Raw genomic sequence first — 22,270 nt, 5'->3', positions numbered from 1 at the left:
GATGGTTGGATGGCATCACCAACTCAATGGACATGAGTTTGAGCAATCTCCGGGAGTTGGTGATGGACAAGGAAGCCTGGCATGCTGCAGTCCATGGGGTCGCAAAGAGTAGGACATGACTGAGCGACTGGACTGAACTGTACTGAACTGAACTGACATGGCGGCTGGCTCTCTTCAGATGGAGCAAGAGACAGGGAGCCACAGCCATTGTGCAATCTCCTCTTAGAGGTGACATCTCATCCCCTCTGCCACATTCTGTCTGCTAGATGCAAGTCAGTAACTTAGTCATGCTGAAGAGTAGGGCATTCTACAGCAGCACAAATACCAGGCAACGGGGATCACTGGAGCCCTGAGAAGCTGTCTGTGGACCTGTAGCCAGTGAGAACCCCACAGTGGTGGTGTGGCTTGGGGTATTTCAAGAGTAAAGGTGTTCACTACAAGCTTTCAGTTGCTTATAGAGCTGCTTCAGCCTCTTAAACATCAAAACCAGTTCCTGCACCATCCATCAAGGGCTGGGAGATCGACCCACCACTGAAGAGGTGGGGTCATCGGGTGGTGTGGGTGTGGAAGGAATGGCGCCGGTGGGTAGAGAGCTGGAAGTTACCCAGACTTGGATTTGCATGTCTCAGTCTTTCATTCTTGTGTTTTCTCAGGCCTTTTGGAGTATTCCACTTTTAGTGATCAGGATCTTATCAGCCCTGTTAGATCATTAGTATTCTGGAAACTTCCACTGAGAAAGGTTAAAAACATTCTTCATGTTTTTCTAAAGCAAGCATCAATTCTTGTACATTTGAAAGTAATTTTTAAGAGCTGTAAAAAGCAGGCTGTTATTGTTGACTAAATAATCAACTCCTAAATAACTCTAAATGTACTCTAAAAGTTAATTAATCCTAACAGGAAAGGAAAAAACTCCCAAATACATAGATACATATGTACCTTTATTTATGTTGACAACCATTTATTCATCTATTTAAACAGAACTTTTCTTCCTTATTTGTATATTTTAAAAATTCCTCCTGATTGTCTCTGATTTTGTTAAAAACAAAATTTACACTAGACTTTAAAATTGAAAAACATTCTTCTCATTCCTGCCTTGTTCCGTGACTTGATTGATTGCATTTTTATCTGCCAATGCTTATCATCCATTCCTAGAAAACGGCAGCCTCCGTCAACATCTATCTCGGTCTCTTTATCTGTCATGTCACAGAGTCACATTACAACAGACTCTTGGTAATCTGAAAAATACCAAGATGCTCCTAGATAACTAGAAATCCCACTGGGTAAAAGTCCCTGCACCCACCAGACAAGCCCTGCAGGAAAAAGCAGTCTGGAGCCCACAGGACAAGAAGGATGTTTAAAGCATAGGATGCCCACCCTGCTACGGGATGTTCCATGATTTTTGTCCTTTTTTGCGATTCTGTATGATGTGAAATAAGTTAAAACGTGCAAGAAGAGAGGGTTTCACACATGAGAACCATGATAAGACAGCATGTCATAGAGAACCGGACAAAGAGGAAAAGTATTTAAAAGGGCTCCAACTTCCAACACGTGGGAAAGATGCCGCTTACCTGGTGGGCGCTTACCTTCTCGCAGAGATGCTGGTTCTTCTCAATGTGATGTTTGTGGTCCAGAGCGTAATCTCTTTGGCTTCGCTATAACCCCCTGAACTGGCTCAGGTAGCCCTCTGACATCCTCCTCCAACTTCCAGAGCGTGGTGCTGGAGGTCAGACCCGGCCTCGGTCTCAAAAAGGAGAAATGCTCATCTCGAATTAACTCCTAACTGGGAAGGGGCAGGAAGGAAGCTCCCCTTGAGCGCGGGGTCGGGGGCGCCGGCAGGTGCGCGCAAGCGCAAGGTCAGGTCTGTGCTTGGCCGTGGGGGTCCCCCCAACGCCGGCTTCCCTAGCAGGGCATCCAAAACCCCAGGTTTCCTGGAGATAGTCCTAAAGGAGTTCCATCCACAATGGTGACCTTTTGTCTTTTCGTCTTTGACCAATCTCAGAACAAGTTTTCTTTCCGCTGGCGTTTGTAAACGACGAGTACTAGGGAGGGGGTGCCCCCAGGCTCCCTGCACGGTCAACCTGCGGAAGGACCCTCCCTGAAAATGCCTACAGTTTACATATGAGGATACCGTTAAAGAAGTTTGTTTACAATGATAACTAACAATTTTAAGAACCAAGATAATTTACCAGATGATGAAGAGTTCAAACATCAGAATATAAAAGGTAAGCTTTTAGGTTGAAATAGGAGATTCGAATTACTTGAAATATAGATGTCAACTGTTCACTGAATACACTGGTTATACTTATAAAAAATTACCCATCACTGATTTTCACAGAAAGAAAATATGAGTTCTCTACTGTAATTTTTTTCAAATGATAGAGATTTCTGAAAAATTACTGTCAAGAAAGATAAAGTAACATCAGTTTGTCACATTTCGATGGGGTCTACATCCAACACAGATTAGTTTTATTATTATTATTATTTAATAACAAGAAGGTGGAATTCCTTGGTTGCTCGGTGGTTAGCCCTCTGCGCTTCTGTTGCAGGGGGCACAGGTTTGATTATTGGTGCAGGGACTAAGATCTTGCAAGTCTGGCAGGGTGGACAAAAAAAAAATCAATTAAATTCAAAAACAAGCAAACAGAAACAAGAAAGCACAGCTGGACCTGTTAAGCTGTTTTTGTGTTTTCTTTCACTACACAGAAAAGTCTTGGACGGTTTTGATTTCCTGAAAGCATGACAATAAATAGCTTTAAAAGCTGTTGAGACAAAGTAAGAAAGGCGCTTGAAAATGTGTAAATAATATTGAGATTCGGAGAGACTGATTAAAGAATGGAATGCGGACCAAGTGATTTTAAACAGTCACCAAGTTTGATCCCAACTTAGGATTTTCAGTCAACGTTTCTTGAAGGTATTTATTCTTCAGAATGTTCTGAATTTTTATGATTCTTTGGGAATATTGGTCACCTGTTCTCAATTTTTTATATTAGGTCAGGATCTACTTAAAAATGAGTTAAAAGCCACATGAATTTTGTGTCTGTCTGGAAAATAGGGTTTGACTTCCCCAGATGCCTTGGAGATCCCAAATATATACCATGTTACAGCCCTGTTATTTTAGCTGTCACAGAAGAGACAAAAGTAAATTTAATATTGCAGAAAACTTGGTAGGGAGTGGGCACTGGAGTATGGGCTACTTCTGATTCCTAGAATTAAAGCTTCTAGGTGAAAAAAGATAGTATTTTGGTAACACATTAAGTAACATAGATACTATTTTTAAAACTGTGTCTTGCTGAAAGATACCCCTCCATGTTAGCGCATTCAATTTTTTTTTTTTTTTTTACCCAGCTGGGAAGGCAGTGAAAATAAAGTTAACAGTGGCATTAATCAAATCTCTCTTATTTTTTTTAAACCTCTCAATTTTGACAGCATCTGGATTTCATTCTTCTTGCTGGGTGGTGCTACCACCATTCTGCTCTAGTTTTCAACCATTTGTGCTTACTGATAAGCCCGCCAGGCTTGAGAAGTGGCAGACAGGTGTGACTACCTAAGTTGGCATGCCAAGCCAGAGAGGGAAGTGATAGCATTTTTAATAGACAAAATATGTATGAAATTCATGATAGCCTGACTACAATAATCGGAACAAAGAAAGGTGATGAAAAAAGGTATATGGATTAGGAAAAAGGGTCACTGTGTATAATAGTTGAAACCTTCAGCCTAGACTCAGCCTTAAAATTAGATAAATATAAATCTGTGGCTTAAAATCTTTAAAAATAAATAAATAAATAAAATCTTAAAGATGCTTCTAAGAAAATGCTCTTCTTTGCATTTCTTGCAGAAACATAAAAACCAACTGGCTATATAACAGGGTAACAGAGTTTTAGTAAATGTGCTTTGAATTATGATCAGATGAATGAAGAGTGCTGTGTTTTCTGGGAGAGATGTGTAGTACATAAATTTTTTTTATTGTGTGAAACTGTTTAAGGTTTGAGATGAGCTTGGGTGGGGAGCTTTGTCCTTCTTTAAAAACTAACACCACTCGACTATAAGCTGCTCAAAAGAAAAGATTACATCTACCGATTCCCTGTGTCCCACCACAGCATACACAATAGGAGCTAAGAAATACTGTTGCCCGAATTACTAAAGCATCACATTCAGAAGCACTTTCATTATCAAATGCAGAGCAGAAGCCATTTACACCATGGCTATTTCCAAAATCTCTCGCTGCTAATTAATGAAATCTTATCCGCCATGAAATGTAACATCTATTTAGAATGATGGAAAGACAGTATCTTTGTTTTATTGTCATTTTTATTCCATTATTTATTTGTTTCCGTAATAGCAAGAACATTGGCCTTGAATTCATTGCTCAAGTTTCTCTCCCAGCCAAGTAAAACCGTCAGCAGTGCTGGAGGAGATGTGTTAAGCCCTGGTCCCCAGCTGTGTGCCAGAAGACAGCAAACCAGCACATGCTTATCACCGCAGCTCTGTGGCCCATTTCTCTCTGTTTCATTGCTGTTTAATATTTACTGAGCGTGTCAGCTCCATCCTTTCATTTCCTGTCTCCAGAGCAGCGCCTTGCCTGGCGCTCCCTCACCCTTCCTGCTCTTTCTTCCCCACCCCCACCCTTTCAGCTACCTGCCCCCCAGCCCACTGCCTCCCCCCACTTAGGATGCTAGATAAAACAAAACAGTCCTCCCTGGCCACCACCTGATTTCCTAGGGTCCTCCTCAAAGACTCAGGTGGAGGGAAAGAGGTGAAAGAGAGGAGGAATTCTGGGCAGACAGTCAACCAGGTGAGCCCACTGGAGAGAAAGGTGAGGGGTGAGGGAGCAGACTCCAGACATCACCTTTACTCTGGCAGGGGTGGGGGGCGGGGCGTAACTCTGGGAGGGCCAGGGACACAGACTGAAGGCAGAAGCCTCCCAGTATTTACATCTCTTTTCCTTTTCAATGTGCGTATGTTAAAATAGCAGACTTTGTGGACAAATATAAATGTCCAGCTTCTCTTGAAAAATTGGAAGATCCAGGCCCACATTCCTGCAGGGTAATAGTCACCCGGTGCTAAGCAGAGCTTCCCACATCCCATGGCTTAGGAAGACCCTGGACACACAAGTGCATACACACACACAAATACATACCCACATACACAGACGTGTACACATGTACATACATACCATACACATATGCACACACATATTAAATATCCACATGCACACACACAAATACATACCCGCAAACACAGGCATACACACACGTACATATACACATACACACATGCACACACATAAAATACATACCCACATACACAGGAATACACATATACATATATACACACATATACATATGCACGTACACAGACACAGACATAAAAATCCACATGCACACACATAAATACATACCCACAAACAGATATACACACATGTACATATACACACACACAAATATATGCCCACAAACTCGTATGCACTCACATACATACACATATGCATGCATCCACACACACATGCATATGTACATACATGCACACATGTCCACACACATGCACGCACATATACATATACACACATCTCTTGCACATAATAAAAGATTTATGTACCCAATGCCACAGACTGAAACTATCCAATTGTGTGGATAAAGCAGACTGAATGGTGAAAAGCCTGGGGCTTAGAACTGGGCTCCTCCACTTTCTAAACATGTAACCTGGTAGACTTTGCTTTCTGTAGGGGGCTGCCATCTGTGCTTGCATGAATCAGTCATTTGTTACTTAACGATTGGAGTGAATGTACCGAGTACACACTGAACTGTGAGGCTGCCTGTTTTTCTTGGTCATTCTTTTGGGTTGTTAGCTACTCTCTTAAGGTACAAACAGACACGAATGAGGAATATGTTGATTTGCAAGTTTGTAGTAACGCCTAGGAGAACACAAACTTGGCGGGGACCCAGTACTCAGCACCTCACGTCCTTGGGTTCCCTTGGCCCACACCCCCTCCTTCAGGTCCCCTCCAGGGATGTAGTAGCATGGGTCCAAGTGTGTTTTGTTTCCAAGTTCCTCTCCACCCCACATCACTCAGAGCCATTCCTGGGAGACGCGGACACGCTATTGCTGCCCGGGGCTCACTGTCCGCAGACAGAAGCCCTGCATGGCACAGGGACAGGCCGGCAGAGACGCTTCCTCCCATCCCTCTTTCTTTCCCTTTTTTTTTATTTTATGCAATTAGAAACAGATTAGTACTGTAGTCATTCTTATTCCAGTTTATCACCATGTCAGCTCAACTCTTCCTCTAAAATCCACATAGTAACAGTCGTCCTCTCATTCCCATGTCTCCCCCACTTTACATGGATGCGATCATGCTGCCCTAACACCGTCAGTTCCAAGAAGCCAGGGATCCTGTGTCCGTGCTCCACAAGCCCATCTGGCTGCCACTGTCCCCTCACCCCAAACCGCACCCTGCCTCTTCCTCTTCTGCCGAGACCCCTCCCTCTCCAATCCTCCAATCCCCACCCTTCCTCAGTGCACTGAGAACAGAAAGCAGCTCTGTTTGACATTCTCTACCGAAAGGTAGGCAGTTAGCAGAGGGACATCACACACATCATGGGAAACAACTCGAGACTTGGGTTTCAAAAACCTTGTCTGTGAAGCATAGTGGCCACCCTCTTCTCAGCGCCCCATCTGCCCACCCCTGTCCTTCCCCAGCTGAGCGGCTAAAACCCCGAGACCCTCCTGCCTCCTCCCCTTGTACCTGACATCTCTCAGAGTCTTGTTCCCTGGCCCCTCCCACCCTGCCCGCCTCACTCATCCAGAAAACACTTCAAACCATAATAATCTCTACAGCACGTGCTCCGTTCCTACTGGAGTCAGTGTTTTTAATCATTCAAGACAATATTGAACACCCCAGGCTGAGGCAGCTCAATTTAACCGATTCCCCCAACCCAACACTTCCACAAGAGAATCTGCACAACTGAAAAGGCTTATCAAAGCCTCCCCCATCTCATAAAGTCTGATTTTGCCTGAAGATCACATTTAAAGCCATCAGAAATGTGGAAGTCTGGGATCAAAGCATCTGAATGGTTTTCTATTTCAGGAGCAACCTTCCTTCAACCTCCTTAATGAAAGGCACATTAGCAGGAGCTCCATGAAGGATTTGCTTGGAAGAAAAGCATGTATTGAGCCCTGATGCACGCATATCTCTGGCATCACCTACGGAAGGACTGACAGGACATGGGGTGTTCCATGGTGCTTTGGTGGCACCACTCCACTCTTTCATTTTCTTCCTCTTTTGAGAACTTACAAATGTCACGGGAAACTGAACCATCTGAAGAAAACTCCGCAACCAGAAGGTTTAGCTCTCATAGTCTCTATTGCCACAAGGAGTAAGGAGGGAAAAAAAAATTCATGAAACATGAGGCTTATATGGTGAGCATCAGTGTCAATTACATTCTGATCAGATTCTGAATTTCAGGTGGATTCCAGGGAAGAGGTGTCCCTCCCAGTCCCGGGTACTGTGTGTTTTTCAAGCCAAGGATAAAGAAAGCTTTCTCTGCAGAGACTGGCATCCAGCTCCCAGTATAAATTTATGCCACTGACGGTGGTCAATATGCTGCTCACACCTGTGTCAGACAGGGAGGGGCTGTGTGTGTCAGCTTAGATGTCCCCAGCTCACAAGCATAACCCGTGCTCCAGCACACCCCTTCCCCCTTCCTCATTTCCTTTTCCTTCCAAGAGGTATGTTTTATTTCACTGTAAAATGCTTGGAGACTGTGCACCAAATAAATAATAAATGGAATGTGAGGATGGAACAGAGTTGGTCCTCCTGACTTTGGCTCCCATCCCAAAGCAGGCAGGTTTAGGCGTGCAAAAGCTGCTTCTTTGATAGGCTAGTCCACCCTCCTCTTTCTTAGAACCATCATTTCATTTGCTTATTGGGATTTTTGTGTGCCTATCTAGAGGTGAGGAGAAGTTCACAGCCTTCCATCTCTATGGTTCTTGGTGAACATGTTCAATGTAGAGGGTCCATGAGTGTGAAATATAAGGAATAAAGGCAGAGATGGGAGAACAGTAGAAAAAGGCATGGAGTATAATGGGATAGAATTAAATAAAGTCAACAGTAAGCAGGTACCTATTTTGTGCCAGGCATTGCACAAAGGGATATGGGAATGCATGAGTATTGAGGACTGAGACACCGGCTCCATTGCCAAGGGTGTGTGAAGCCTCGTACACCACCATCAACATAGCAAGTTGATAAATGCTGGGAGGGAGATGTTGGTACAGAGAGAAATCTTAAAAGGGATGAGTCTGAAAAGACTTCCTGGGACTTCCCTGGTGGTCCAGTGGTTAAGACTCTGCTTTCCAATGCAGAACTCATGGGTTCAATCCCTGGTGGGGGAACTAAGATCCCACGTGCCGCGGGACAATGAAGCCCGAGCACCACAGCTCGAGAGCCCGTGTGCTGCAACTGTTGAGTGCATACGAGTTCCAGAGCCCACAAACCACAACTAGAGAGAAACCCGCATGCTGCAGCAAAGACCCAGCACAGCCAAAAGAAAAAAAGAAAGAAGGGCTCCCTACCTGGGCCTTAAGAAGGATTGTAAAGATTCGAAGAACAAGCATTGGATTGAGAAAGTAGAAAAAGCAGAGGTATAGACACAGAGAAGCAACACGTGGACTTGGGGATCTGCGGTGGATGGAGCAAGGTTGAACCTAGATTGGAAAGGAAAGAAAGCAAGGAATTCACACCCAGGAGGCCCTTCGTTCTGGGCCCTTTCAAATAAAGTCCCATCTAATCTTCTACAGAGACTTGTGAAATAAATATGATTGTTTTCACTGTTCGGATAAGGAAATTGTAAGCTTAAGTAAAAGCACAGGGATGGGGCTTGGATCCAGGTCCTCTGAGTCTGTGGCCAGAGCCAGGTCTCAGAATTTGAAATTTATCTGTGAAGATTTGGAGCCATTGAAAATTTTTCCAAAAAGGGAGAGATACAGTCAGATCAGAAAAGGGAGAATGATCCTTAGGATGTTCAATTCTTGCATTTATAAAAGAGCCACCGGGACTTCCTTGGTGGTGTGGTGGATAGGAGTCTGTCTGCCAGTGCTGGGGATAGGGGTTCGATCCCTAGTCCAGGGAGAAACCACATGCCACGGAGCAACTAAGCCCCTGCACCACAGCTATTGATCCTGTGCTCCAGGGCTTGTGAGCCGCAATGACTGAGCCCCGTGCTACAACTACTAAAACCCATGTGCCTAGAGCCAGTGTTCTGCATCAACTGAAGCCGCTGCAATGAGAAATCTGCTCACGGCAATGAAGAGTGGACCCTGCTCACAACAACTAGAGAAAGCCTGCCCAAAGCAATGAAGACCCAGCATAGCCAAAAAAAAAAAAAAGGGTCTCCAGAGCAAGGGGTCCAGGTGGGGCAGCTAGCATGAAAGGAACAGTGTTCTCACTTCCTACCTGCCCTTTGCTGTCATCTGAAGTTAATCTGAATTTTTAAAGAATCTGCTGTGTACAGCAGCTCCCTTTAATTCCCAAATGATTAATTCCATCAGAGACACTGAGTGCATCCATCCCACACTTAGTGCAAATAAAACCACTGAAACATTCAGTGTGGAGCCCCCATGCTTGGATGAGGGTTAGAGAAACCAGAAGAATCATTTAGAAAAGCAATTTGGAATTATAGTCCTAGCCTTAAAAGCATAAATTTTTGGAAATTTAGATTAAAATACTACTTCACTTGAAGCAAACTATGTAACCAAACAAATTTATTGTCTCATTAGGTAACCATAGAAAACAGTCATAGTACATTCAGTTAATGAGCCATAATGAAGCTATTAAAATGAAAGATACCAGGAGTTCCCTGGTGGTCCAGTGTTAGGACTTTGTTCTCTCACTGCTGAGGTCCAGGTTCCATCCCTGTTCAGGTGATTAAAATATCACAAGCCACATGGCATGGCAAAATAAAACCAAAATAAAATAAAATAAACCAGCACCATGTCAGAATACAGAAATAATAATATATATGATGTAATGTTACATAAAAGGCTGAATATATCATAATTTTTAAAATATCAGTTTATGAGTTAGTAACTACAGGAGAATAATATGGAAAGGGTCATTGTATTGATTTGCCCAAGTCAATACAAAGAATTTTCTTTATAATTCTTTTTTTATTAATTTATTTTAATTGGAGGCTAATTACTTTACAATATAGTAGTGGTTTTTGCTACACGTTCATATAAATCAGTCATGGGAGTACATGTGTCCCCCATCCTGAAACCCCCTCCCACCGCCCTCCCCATACCATCCCTCAGGGTCATCGCAGTGCACCAGCCCTGAGCACCCTGTCTCAGGCATCTAACCTGGACTGGCGATTTATTTCACATATGGTATTATACATGTTTCAATGCTATTCTCTTAAATCATACCACCCTCACCCTCTCCCACAGAATCCAAAAGTCTGTTCTTTACATCTGTGTCTCTTTTGCTGTCTCGCATAGAGGGTCCTCGTTACCATCTTCCTAAATTCCATATATTTGCGTTATTATACTGTATTGGTGTTTTTCTTTCTGACTTACTTCACTATGTATAATAGGCTCCAATTTCATCCACCTCATTAGAACTGATTCAAATGTATTCTTTTGTATAGCTGAGTAATATTCCATTGTGTATATGCACCACAGCTTTCTTATCCATTCATCTGCCAATGGACATCTAGGTTGCTTCCATGTCCTGGCTATTATAAACAGTGCTGTGATGAATATTGGGGTACACATGTCTCTTTCAATTCTGGTTTCCTCAGTGTGTTTGCCCAGCAGTGGGACTGCTGGGTCGTATGGCAGTTCCAGTTCCAGTTTTTTAAGGAATCTCCACACTGTTCTCCATATTGGCTGTACTAGTTTGCATTCCCACCAACAGTGTAAGAAGGTTCCTTCTCCATATAATTCTTGTTTTGAACATCTTCTCATGGTATTATTTTCTAAATGTCATGGTTGACAGCAGAAGTAGCTAGGGTGAAAGGGGGCAGAAAACCAAACCTATCCTAAGAACAGTAATATCAGATCATGATTAGTGCTTCTTATGCCAAGTACTAGCAAAAGAAATACAAATTTCAGTTTGTTATGCTTTGCATTTGATCATTATTTATATTGTTAAACCAGAATGAGGGCAAGAGGAGAGGCAGGCAACAGAGGGTGAGATGATTGGATGGCATCTTTGATTCAATGGGCATGAGTTTGAGCAACCTCTAAGAGATGGACAGGGAAGCCTGGCGTGCAGCAGTCCATGGGGTTGCAAAGAGACAGACAGGACTGAGTGACCAAACAACAACAATAACAACAGCAATAAAAGAAATATACTGAATGAAGGGAAGATTTAGAACTTCTTTTTAGAAATGTATACCTTGCATTTATAAGCAGAAAAACATTTACTTGATTTTTTTTCCAACTCTGTATGTCTTCATCTTCCTGAATGGATTTAAGGGCAGCTATGCCTAAAGCCAGGGAAATGAATAAGAGCTTTAGAGTCTCTTTAGGTGTGTGATTATATGACTTCATTCCAGAACCACAGCTATTATAGGATAAAGGAAACAAATAACTATAGAGAAAATAATGAAAACATGGCTAACAGTGGCTTCTTTCCAGTTAAAAACATGATTAGAATACAGAGGGCAATACACTTCTTCATTTTAACTGGCACATTTCTGAAAAATAATAATATAGGAACAACTGAAATAATAACTTGAACAGTATTTTGCAAAGCACGGTCCTACTCATTATGTTTAGTTTTACAGGAAGTAAAATACTGATCCACCTATAGCTAATCAGACCTTTAATTTGCCTTGACAATTTGATTTTAGGATAGTGATTGCAATGAAAATACAGTAGTGCAAATGTCCTTGTGATAGGTACTCTATAGCCTAATACATCTTTTTGAAAATTTTATTTTATTGAATTATAGTTGATTTACAATGTTATTCGAGTTTCTGCTGTATAGCAAAGTGAGTCGGCTATACGTATGTTGTTGTTGTTCAGTCAATAAGTCACGTCCAATTCTTTGTGACCCCATGGACTGCAGCACACCAGTCTTCCCTGTCCTTAACTATCTCCTGGAGGTTGCTCAAAGTCATGTCCATTGTGTCAGTGATGCCATCCAACAGTCTCATCTTCTGTCTCCTCCTCCTCCTCCAGCACTCAATCTTTCCCAGCATCAGGGTCTTTTCCAATGAGTCACTTCTTTACATCAGGTGGCCAAGGTATTAGAGCTTCAGCTTTAGCATCAGTCCTTCTAATGAATACTTAGAGTGGATTTCCTTTAGGATGGCCTGGTTTGATTTCTTTGCAGTCCAGGGGACTCTAAAAGAGTCTTCTCTAGCACCACAATTCGAAAGCATCAGTTTTTCCATCAGCCTTCTTCATGGTCCAGTTCTCACATCTGTACATGACTACTGGAAAAACCAGAGCTTTGGCTATATGGACTTTTTTTGTTGGCAAAGTGATGTCTCTGCTTTTTAATATGCTATCTAGTTTTGTCATGGCTTTCCTTCCAAGGAGCAAGTGTCTTTTAATTTCATGGCTGCAATCATGGTCCATACTGATTTTGGAGCCCAAGAAAATAAACTCTGTCACTGTTTCTACTGTGTACATTCTTTCTCAGATTCTTTCCCATTATGGTTTATCACAAGATATTGAATAAAGCTCCCTGTGCTATACAGCAAGATCTTGTTTACCCATTCTCTTAGTAAATTTAATAGTTTGATCTGCTAACCCCAAACTCCCAATCCATCCCCCTCTCACCTCCCCTCCCCCTTGGCAACCACAAATCTGTCTCTATGTCTATGAGTCTATTCCTGTTTCATAGATAAGCTCATTTGTGTCATAGTTTAGATTCCACATACAAGTGATGTCATGTGGTATTTGTCTTTCTCTGACTTACATTACTTACTTAGTATGATCATGTCTAGGTCCACCCATGTTGCTGCAAACATATAGCCTAGGGACTTCCCTGGTGATTCAGTGGTTAAGACTCTGCGCTTCCAATGCAGGGAGCCTGGGTTCAATCCTTGGTCAGGGAACTAGATCCCAAGTGCCGTAACTAAGTTCACATGCCACAACTAAGACCCAGCACAGCCAAATAAATATTCTTTAAAATGTATAGCCTAATACATCTTGAACATCAATGTAATCTGTGAGAGTTTATGTTGTAAAAGGAGTTCAGTTCAGATCAGTCGCTCAGTCGCGTCCGACTCTTTGCGACCCCATGAATCGCAGCATGCCAGTCCTCCCTGTCCATCCCAACTCCCAGAGTTCACTCAAACTCACGTCCATTAAGTCGGTGATGCCATCCAGCCATCTCATCCTCTGTCGTCCCCTTCTCCTTCTGCCCCCAATCCCTCCCAGCATCAGAGTCTTTTCCAATGAGTCAACTCTTTGCATGAGGTGGCCAAAGTACTGGAGTAGGAGTAATGTGAATGTAAACATAGCCCCTGGGACAGCTCAGCAAGGAGAACAAAGGGGAAAAAACCAACAGCAGTGGTGAGAGAGCTGCCAGTAGACACACAGATGAGTCTATACAAAACACAATACATAAGACACTTCCCTGAGCCCGGGACTCCTGTAGGAGGCTGGGTGAGTGCTCAGTCGTGTCTGACTCTCTGTGACCCCATGGACTGTAGCCCTCCAATGTTCATGGGATTTCCCAGGCAAGAATACTGGAGTGGATTCCCAGTTCTTCGGAGGCTGGGAGCCAGGTCTATTCTTTGCCACAGACGCCAGACAGCAAGCTTTCCTGAGACTTTATATCCTCAAGAATGACTGTGAATCTAGGCATGATAAAATATGGAGTCAAATATCTTTAACACACTGTGGCCCCTGGTTAAGAGTTGATTTTAAAACGCAGATGAGTTTTGTGAAAACCTCCATGGGACACTTTGGGGAGATAAAGCCAGTGCTGGGAGGGGCGGCCACGTCAGGTTTCATTGAGGAGATGTAGCTGATGGCCTCCCGAAGATGAGGCAGAGACTAGAGGGGCACCATCCCCCCACCACGAGGGGTGTACAGACACTTGGCTGCAGGGGCCAACCTCAGAGAGTCTTTGGGGTGAGAGAGAGGAGCCAAGCACGATTCTCCCCTTCAGTCATTTCCAGGCCCATGCAGGCCTAAGGTGGAGTGCAGGGCCCCCTAGGTGTGCAGAGCTTGGCACAGTGTATCCTGCCTGGCCCAACTGTTGCCAAGGGCACCAGGTACTAGGTGGACCATGTTAATTTCCAGAAGGAATTGAGTATGTTCTGAAGTTGCCATTAACAGTGATTACAACGGATTTCTGACTTTCCCAGCCAGGCCAGATAAGGAAACGGACTTGGGTTGGAGCTTTAGGGAGGAGTCCAGTGTCAGGGTCGGAGAAGGAAATGGCACCCCACTCTAGTACTCTTGCCTGGAAAATCCCATGGACAGAGGAACCTGGTAGGCTGCAGTCCATGGGGTCGCTAGGAGTCGGACACGACTGAGCGACTTCACTTCCACTTTTCACATTCATGCATTGGAGAAGGAAATGGCAACCCACTCCAGTGTTCTTGCCTGAAGAATCCCAGGGACAGGGGAGCCTGGTGGGCTGCTGTCGATGGGGTCGCACAGAGTCGGACACGACTGAAGTGACTTAGCAGCAGCAGCAGCAGCCAGTGTCAGGGTGGGGCAAAGAGGGATGGAGCCAGAACCAGAAGCCCAGTGTTTAGAGCCGGGAACCAAACAGGAAAGAGATTATCCTCCAGACATTGGAAGAGACTGAGTAACAAGGGCCGTGTAGACCCGGAAGATAAGCATCTTCTGAACAGTTGTTTGGATGGGGCTGTGAACAGTTACAAACCTGGGGGACTTAGGGGCATCCAGAGAGGTTCAGGTCATCCTGGGTTTAATTCCTTGCAAAGCAAACTAGCTAATATATGTTTTATCTGTGAAATGCCTTGGCAGGAAGCGGATGTAAATCCTAGCCCCAAATCTCCTCAGTGGAGTAGTATTTAGTACATGGATGTATCTGTGTATGCTGACTGCACAGGACAAGTTGGGAAAAGGCACACAGCCAGAAAGCCACAGCCTGAGGGCAGGCCTGGGAGTTTGGCCTCTGCTGGGAGGATCTGGCCACTGCACAAGGCCCCTCCTCTGTCCCCTCCGAACCCTCAGGCCTGCAGCCAGACATCTGAGCCCTCCCTCCCCAAACCAGACGCTTGCTCACCCTGACACCAGGACACAGCTAGCCCTTGGTTGGATCCTGAGACACTTGCTCATGGTGGGTGGGAGAGCTGTAGGTCCTCCATGAATCCTTTGAACCAAATGACAGGTTTGTAAAAGAGCTGAACCCTTAACACAGCAAAAACACCAGGAGAGCCATGGAAATGGAGGTCTTCCCTCCAAGAGATGGTGAAAACCTTATTACTGATGGGGGGATCGGGGGGCACAAGGTTAGCAGAAATGTGGTGTCCCAGAGGCTGACAGAAACCAGAGAGTGACAGTGGGCAAGCACAGCCCACATCTGCAGGGGCACCGGGATGGCACACACACAGGTGTATGTGCAGAGAGCCAGACCTCACCTGCCTCCTAAGGGTAGACCCGGCTACCCAGGGAACCTGTGAGCAGAGAAACAGTTGAGGTGATTCCGATGTGAGCAACTGCAAGCTAGTTTATTTCTCTTTGAGGTACTTTATCCCTCAATTGTTCCTGCCAGGCTGCTCTGGCCTAGGAAATACGGATTACATGGTTTTGAAACAAAGATAACTGGCTTTAGTTGCAAAAGTGAAAGTGGAAATTAAGTGGCTTAGTCATGTCCGACTCTTTGCAACCCCGTGGACTGTAGCCTACTAGGCTCTTCCGCCCATGGGATTCTAAAGGCAAGAATACTGGAGTGGGTTGCCATTTCCTTCTCCATTAGTTGCAAAAGCAGTTTAAATTATTATATTTTTCCTCATTAATATGTCACTGATTTTTTAAAAATTGAAGTATAATTGATTTATAATATTGTGCTAGTATTGAGTGTACAGCAAAATGATTCAGTTATACATATATTATATACATATATACACACATTTCTAATTCTTTTCCCTTATAAGTTATTACAAAGTACTGTGTATAGTTCCCTGTGCTATACAGTAGGTCCTTGTTGGTTATGTATGTTATATAGTTATATAGTGTGTATCTGTTAATCCCAAACTCCTAATTTATCCCTCTCCCCACCCTTTCCCCTTTGGTAACCATAACTTTGTTTTCTATGTCTGTGAGTCTGTTTCTGTTTTGCAAATAAGCTCATTTGTATACTTTTTTTAGATTCCACAAATCAGTAATATAATATGATAGTTGTCTTTCTCTGTCTGACTTATTTAGTATGATAATCTCTAGGTCCATCCATGTTGCTGCTAATGACATTATTTGATTCTTTTTTATGGTTGAGTAATAACTCCACTGCATATATGTACCACAGCTTCTTTATCCATTCATCTGTTGATGGGCATTTAGGTTGCTTCCATGTTTTGGCTGTTATAAATTGTGCTACAAAGAACATAGGGGTGCATGTATCTTTTTTAGAGTTTTTGTACTTTCTGCATATATGTCCAGGAGTGGGATTGCTGGATCACGTGGTAGCTCTACTTAAAGTTTTTAAAGGGAACACCATACTATTTTCCATAGTGCATCATGCACTATTTTAAAACACCTCTTCCGTGCTAGTTTTTATGATAGATAGTGTATTTATACACAAATAGTAGACTTAGCTATCCCCCCTTTTCAGGCAAGGAAATTGACACGCAGATGAACTGAGACTCAAACTCAGGTCTGCTGGTGCCTTGTTCCTGAACTTGCCTTCCCAGTGTTTCCCCACCCTCTCCTTAAACTTCTCCCAGGGAAACTCTGGTGCCTCATCTCACTGTCTTGACTAGTCTTGAAAACTGATTCACTGTCTATGATGTTGTTCCACTTATGTTCAGTTCATTCCTACTGATTGCATTTTACTTTATCTATACCCAATAAGTTGATAAAAATGCATGAAAGGATTACCATTTGGGCTAAGTTTATCTATTTATGACTCAATCCCACAAAGATAGTCACAGAATAAGATGTGAGAGTGGCTTTGCAAGCCAAGTTTCAATGCTTCTGTTTTAAAGATCAACAAAAGGGAAGGTACTGAGAAAAAATAAGAGGTTTACAGCCTGAAAGCTGGGCTGACTCAGTCGTTATTCAGTTTCATTGTACTCTAAAAATAAATTAACTTGTCTTTAGGAGCTTGGCATTTTCCTTGCCTTTTTTCACTGAAGCTTATTCCTTAAGCTTTAGCTTATGTGTTTATTTAGGTGGTTGCAGGGATAATGTCAAAAGACAGCCTTAAGAGTGTTAACCTGGATATTTGTCATTTATTACTATGTATTATTAATAGGAGTTGGTGAATAAATAATGCATAGCAAGATGAACAATGAATATATTCAAATCAACAAAACTGGTTTGAGAAATGGTTGGAAGAGAGTGACTGATGCTTCGGGTGTCAGCGGTTTGCATCCTTCAATTTTATCAAGGCAAAAAGATCCTGTGGAAACAGAAACATGTATTAGAACATCTTAAAACATTTCAAGTAAGTTGCCTCTAAAATCTTTCAAAACAGAAACTCACATGGAAACAAAAGTGATCTATAAGTTGCTTCGCTGCTATTCTGTCTCAATTGCTTATTTATTTATTCACTGCTTATCTAATTTAGTTTGAAAGAAATTCTTCCATCTTGTCTTCTATTTTAATTTGAAAGATGACAAGTCAAGTAAGCTAAAAAAATAATTATTGAGGAAAATTATATTTCTGGTGTCAGTGATCTTTTTGAAATTCTTCATTGTTTCTTGTTTGAAAGAAACACAAATGAATGGTTTCCCTCTATTTTACCCAAAAATGATTACTGTCAGGATTGTTCTAAACAGCATTTTTGGCTTTTTATATTAACTTTTCCTCTAACATTTATAATGTTTAGGGATGCTCCCCCAAAATTCTGTTATTTTAATCATATTGATAAAATTACATTACCCCCAAATTTATGAAAACTATGTTAAATATTAATAAAAAAAATGATCTCTGTTCATTTCCAAGGCAAACCATTCAATATCATTATGCCCCAACCAGTAACACTGAAGAAGCTGAAGTTGAACGGTTCTATGAAGACCTACAAGACCTTTTAGAACTAACACCCAAAAAAGATGTCCTTTTCATTATAGGGGACTGGAATGCAAAAGTAGGAAGTCAAGAAACACCTGGAGTAACAGGCAAATTTGGCCTTGAAATACAGAATGAAGCAGGGCAAAGACTAATAGAGTTTTGCCAAGAAAATGCACTGGTCATAACAAACACCCTCTTCCAACAACACAAGAGAAGACTCTATACATGGACATCACCAGATGGTCAACACCTAAATCAGATTGATCATATTCTTTGCAGCCAAAGATGGAGAAGCTCTATATAGTCAGCGAAAACAAGACCAGGAGCTGACTGTGGCTCAGACCATGAACTCCTTATTGCCAAATTCAGACTTAAATTGAAGAAAGTAGGGAAAACCACTAGACCATTCAGGTATGACCTAAATCAAACCCCTTATGATTATACAGTGGAAGTGAGAAATAGATTTAAGGGCCTAGATCTGATAGATAGAGTGCCTGATGAGCTATGGAATGAGGTTCATGACATTGTACAGGAGACAGGGATCAAGACCATCCCCATGGAAAAGAAATGCAAAACAGCAAAATGGCTGTCTGGGGAGGCCTTACAAATAGCTGTGAAAAGAAGAGAAGCGAAAAGCAAAGGAGAAAAGGAAAGATATAAACATCTGAATGCAGAGTTCCAAAGAATAGCAAGAAGAGATAAGAAAGCCTTCTTCAGCGATCAATGCAAAGAAATAGAGGAAAACAACAGAATGGGAAAGACTAGGGATCTCTTCAAGAAAATCAGAGATACCAAAGGAACATTTCATGCAAAAATGGGCTCAATAAAGGACAGAAATGGTATGGACCTAATAGAAGCAGAAGATATTAAGAAGAGATGGCAAGAATACACAGAAGAACTGTACAAAAAAGATCTTCATGACCCAGATAATCACGATGGTGTGATCACTCACCTAGAGCCAGCCATCCTGGAATGTGAAGTCAAGTGGGCCTTAGAAAGCATCACTACGAACAAAGCTAGTGGAGGTGATAGAATTCCAGTTGAGCTATTCCAAATCCTGAAAGATGATGCTGTGAAAGTGCTGCTCTCAATATGCCAGCAAATTTGGAAAACTCAGCAGTGGCCACAGGACTGGAAAAGGTCAGTTTTCATTCCAATCCCAAAGAAAGGCAATGCCAAAGAATGTTCAAACTACCACACAATTGCACTCATCTCACACGCTAGTAAAGTAATGCTCAAAATTCTCCAAGCCAGGCTTCAGCAATATGTGAACCGTGAACTTCCTGATGTTCAAGCTGGTTTTAGAAAAGGCAGAGGAACCAGAGATCAAATTGCCAACATTCTCTGGATCATAGAAAAAGCAAGAGAGTTCCAGAAAAACATCTATTTCTGCTTTATTGACTATGCCAAAGCCTTTGACTGTGTGGATCACAAGAAACTGTGGAAAATTCTGACAGAGATGGGAATACCAGACCACCTGATCTGCCTCTTGAGAAATTTGTATGCAGGTCAGGAAGCAACAGTTAGAACTGGACATGGAACAACAGACTGGTTCCAAATAGGAAAAGGAGTACGTCAAGGCTGTATATTGTCACCCTGTTTAATTAACTTATATGCAGAGTACATCATGAGAAATGCTGGGCTGGAAGAAACACAAGCTGGAATCAAGATTGCCGGGAGAAATATCAATAACCTCAGATATGCAGATGACACCACCCTTATGGAAGAAAGTGAAGAGGAACTCAAAAGCCTCTTGATGAAAGTGAAAGTGGAGAGTGAAAAAGTTGGCTTCAAGCTCAACATTCAGAAAACTAAGATCATGGCATCCGGTCCCATCACTTCATGGGAAATAGATGGGGAAACAGTGGAATCAGTGTCAGACTTTATTTTTCTGGGCTCCAAAATCACTGCAGATGGTGACTGCAGCCATGAAATTAAAAGACACTTACTCCTTGGAAGGAAAGTTATGACCAACCTAGATAGCATATTCAGAAGCAGAGACATTACTTTGCCAACAAAGGTCCGTCTAGTCAAGGCTATGGTTTTTCCTGTGGTCATGTATGGATGTGAGAGTTGGACTGTGAAGAAGGCTGAGCGCCGAAGAATTGATGCTTTTGAACTGTGGTGTTGGAGAAGACTCTTGAGAGTCCCTTGGACAGCAAGGAGATTCAACCAGTCCATTCTGAAGGGGATCAGCCCTGGGATTTCTTTGGAAGGAATGATGCTAAAGCTGAAACTCCAGTACTTTGGCCACCTCATGAGAAGAGGTGACTCATTGGAAAAGACTCTGATGCTGGGAGGGATTGGGGGCAGTAGGAGAAGGGGACAACAGAGGATGAGATGGCTGGATGGCATCACTGACTCGATGACTTGATGGACATGAGTCTGAGTGAACTCTGGGAGTTGGTGATGGACAGGGAGGCCTGGCGTGCTGCGGTTCATGGGGTCGCAAAGAGTTGGACACGACTGAGCGACTGATCTGATCTGATATATATATTCAGGACTTTTAGACATGTATATTGATTTTTAAAGCTTTTTTCATGAAAATGTCTTAGTTTAATTCCAATGAGATAACTCTCTTTTACCTGTGAAGTTGCATAGATTTTTCAAATCTAGTTCTAAACATGGAAAGGATATAGATCTGTACCAAAGGTATAAAAAGAAGCATTGCTTAGTTCTCAAGTTACATTAATGTAACACAACATTGTGTTTTCTGTTTGGTCCTATTGTATATATTGTATATATTTGCATTAATAATGCATGCAGTTATTTGCAAAAAGAATTTTATCTTCTTGGAAAGATATATTTGGTCAGGGACTTTTTTAGGGTGTTTCAGTTGGTACCTGCTCAGGTAAACCGAAGCCACCCCTGCACTTGCATTCTTGCCACTACAGAGTACTAAGCAACTTGACAAAAGTGTCTTGCTGGTTCCTCATAAGCAGATATACTTTTAGAACTCTATCTTAATCCTTTTGATTTTGAAGAGAGAGCAGTGAGTAGTCTTGAAGTTCATTGCCCAGGAATTAAACCTGAGTAACCTGCATGAAAACCAAGGGTCCTAGCCATCAAACCACCAGGAGCTAGAGGCTAGAAGCAAAGCGGCCCGGGCTCTTGCCCCTATTTGAGAACAAGAAAGTTTCAAGGAGGCAACAACAGTAAAAACAGGTACAAAGTTTATTATGAAGCATGATGCATGGGAGAGCACACAGGAAAACAGCTTATCCAACTCAGAAGCAAGGCAGAGATACAAACCCAGAGAGAAAAGGTATAGACACCTTCTCTAATGAGGAGGAGCACAGTAAGTCAGACACTGGCTGGGATACTCACTTGGAGAGGAGTGCAGGTGTCCTGAATGAGAAGAAGCACCATAAAGAGGTGACATAAATCCCTTATATAGGACAGTTATTCTGGGTCTTTGTTTACCTTTGGCCAATCTTGTTTCTTTCTTCGTATCTGACTAATCCATGGATCCTCCCCAAGATGCATGTACAACATTTTGCTAAGATGGATCCCCCTGCAGAGGCCTGTGGGTGCATGTCCACACTTTTTATGGGGTGAGGATCCCTCCCTTTTCAACACCCAAGAAGCTTTCCTGTGTAAGTATAGACAGGAAAGTCTTCCTTGACCTCAGAAGTGGGCAGCTTATCTTTTTTTTTAGCAGAACTAAGCTTTTTACCACTAGCTTAGTCCTTGGAGAGTCTGGGTGAGAACAAAGCTTGAAAAATACCAGGTGTCCTGGCCCTGAAGCCCACTGTGTCCTATCTCAGTTTGAGTTCCTTATAACAAAACACCATAGACTGCATGGCTTATTAACAATAGACACGTATCACTCACAATTCTCGAGGCAGGGAAGTCCAAGATCAAGGCATCAGCAGAGTGGGTTTCTGAGGAAAGCCTGCTTCCTGTTTCATAGGTGGCTGTCTTCTCTTATAAGGGTGCTAATCCCATTCTTGAGGGCTCCACAGTCCAGATCTAATCACCTCCCCAAGGCACAACCTTCTAATACCCCCACATTGAAGATTGGATTTCAACATATGAATTGGGGTGGGGGATGCATAGACATTCAGTCTATAGCAAACTGAGGTGGTTTTGACTTTTTGACACACCTATT

At 42.7% G+C, this 22,270-nt stretch overlaps 2 long non-coding RNA genes across 2 annotated transcripts; both read right to left on the bottom strand.

Moving 5' to 3' along the window:
- Positions 1-2,458: 2,458 nt before the first annotated feature.
- On the bottom strand, positions 2,459-13,367 carry LOC129630111 (uncharacterized). The gene is made up of 3 exons (XR_008703540.1): positions 13,309-13,367; positions 11,390-11,480; positions 2,459-2,592 (listed from the first exon to the last, which is right to left on the bottom strand). It is a non-coding gene; the product is annotated as an uncharacterized LOC129630111 (long non-coding RNA).
- Positions 13,368-17,358: 3,991 nt separating this feature from the next.
- LOC129630032 (uncharacterized) lies at positions 17,359-22,127 on the bottom strand. The gene is made up of 2 exons (XR_008703474.1): positions 21,994-22,127; positions 17,359-17,548 (listed from the first exon to the last, which is right to left on the bottom strand). It is a non-coding gene; the product is annotated as an uncharacterized LOC129630032 (long non-coding RNA).
- Between the last annotated feature and the right edge of the window lie 143 nt (positions 22,128-22,270).

Source organism: Bubalus kerabau, chromosome 16 (assembly GCF_029407905.1).
Source record: "Bubalus kerabau isolate K-KA32 ecotype Philippines breed swamp buffalo chromosome 16, PCC_UOA_SB_1v2, whole genome shotgun sequence".
Classification (NCBI taxonomy): Eukaryota; Metazoa; Chordata; class Mammalia; order Artiodactyla; family Bovidae; genus Bubalus; species Bubalus kerabau.
Note: the sequence above shows the minus strand (reverse complement) of the source record. Positions and strands in the feature narration are given on the sequence as shown.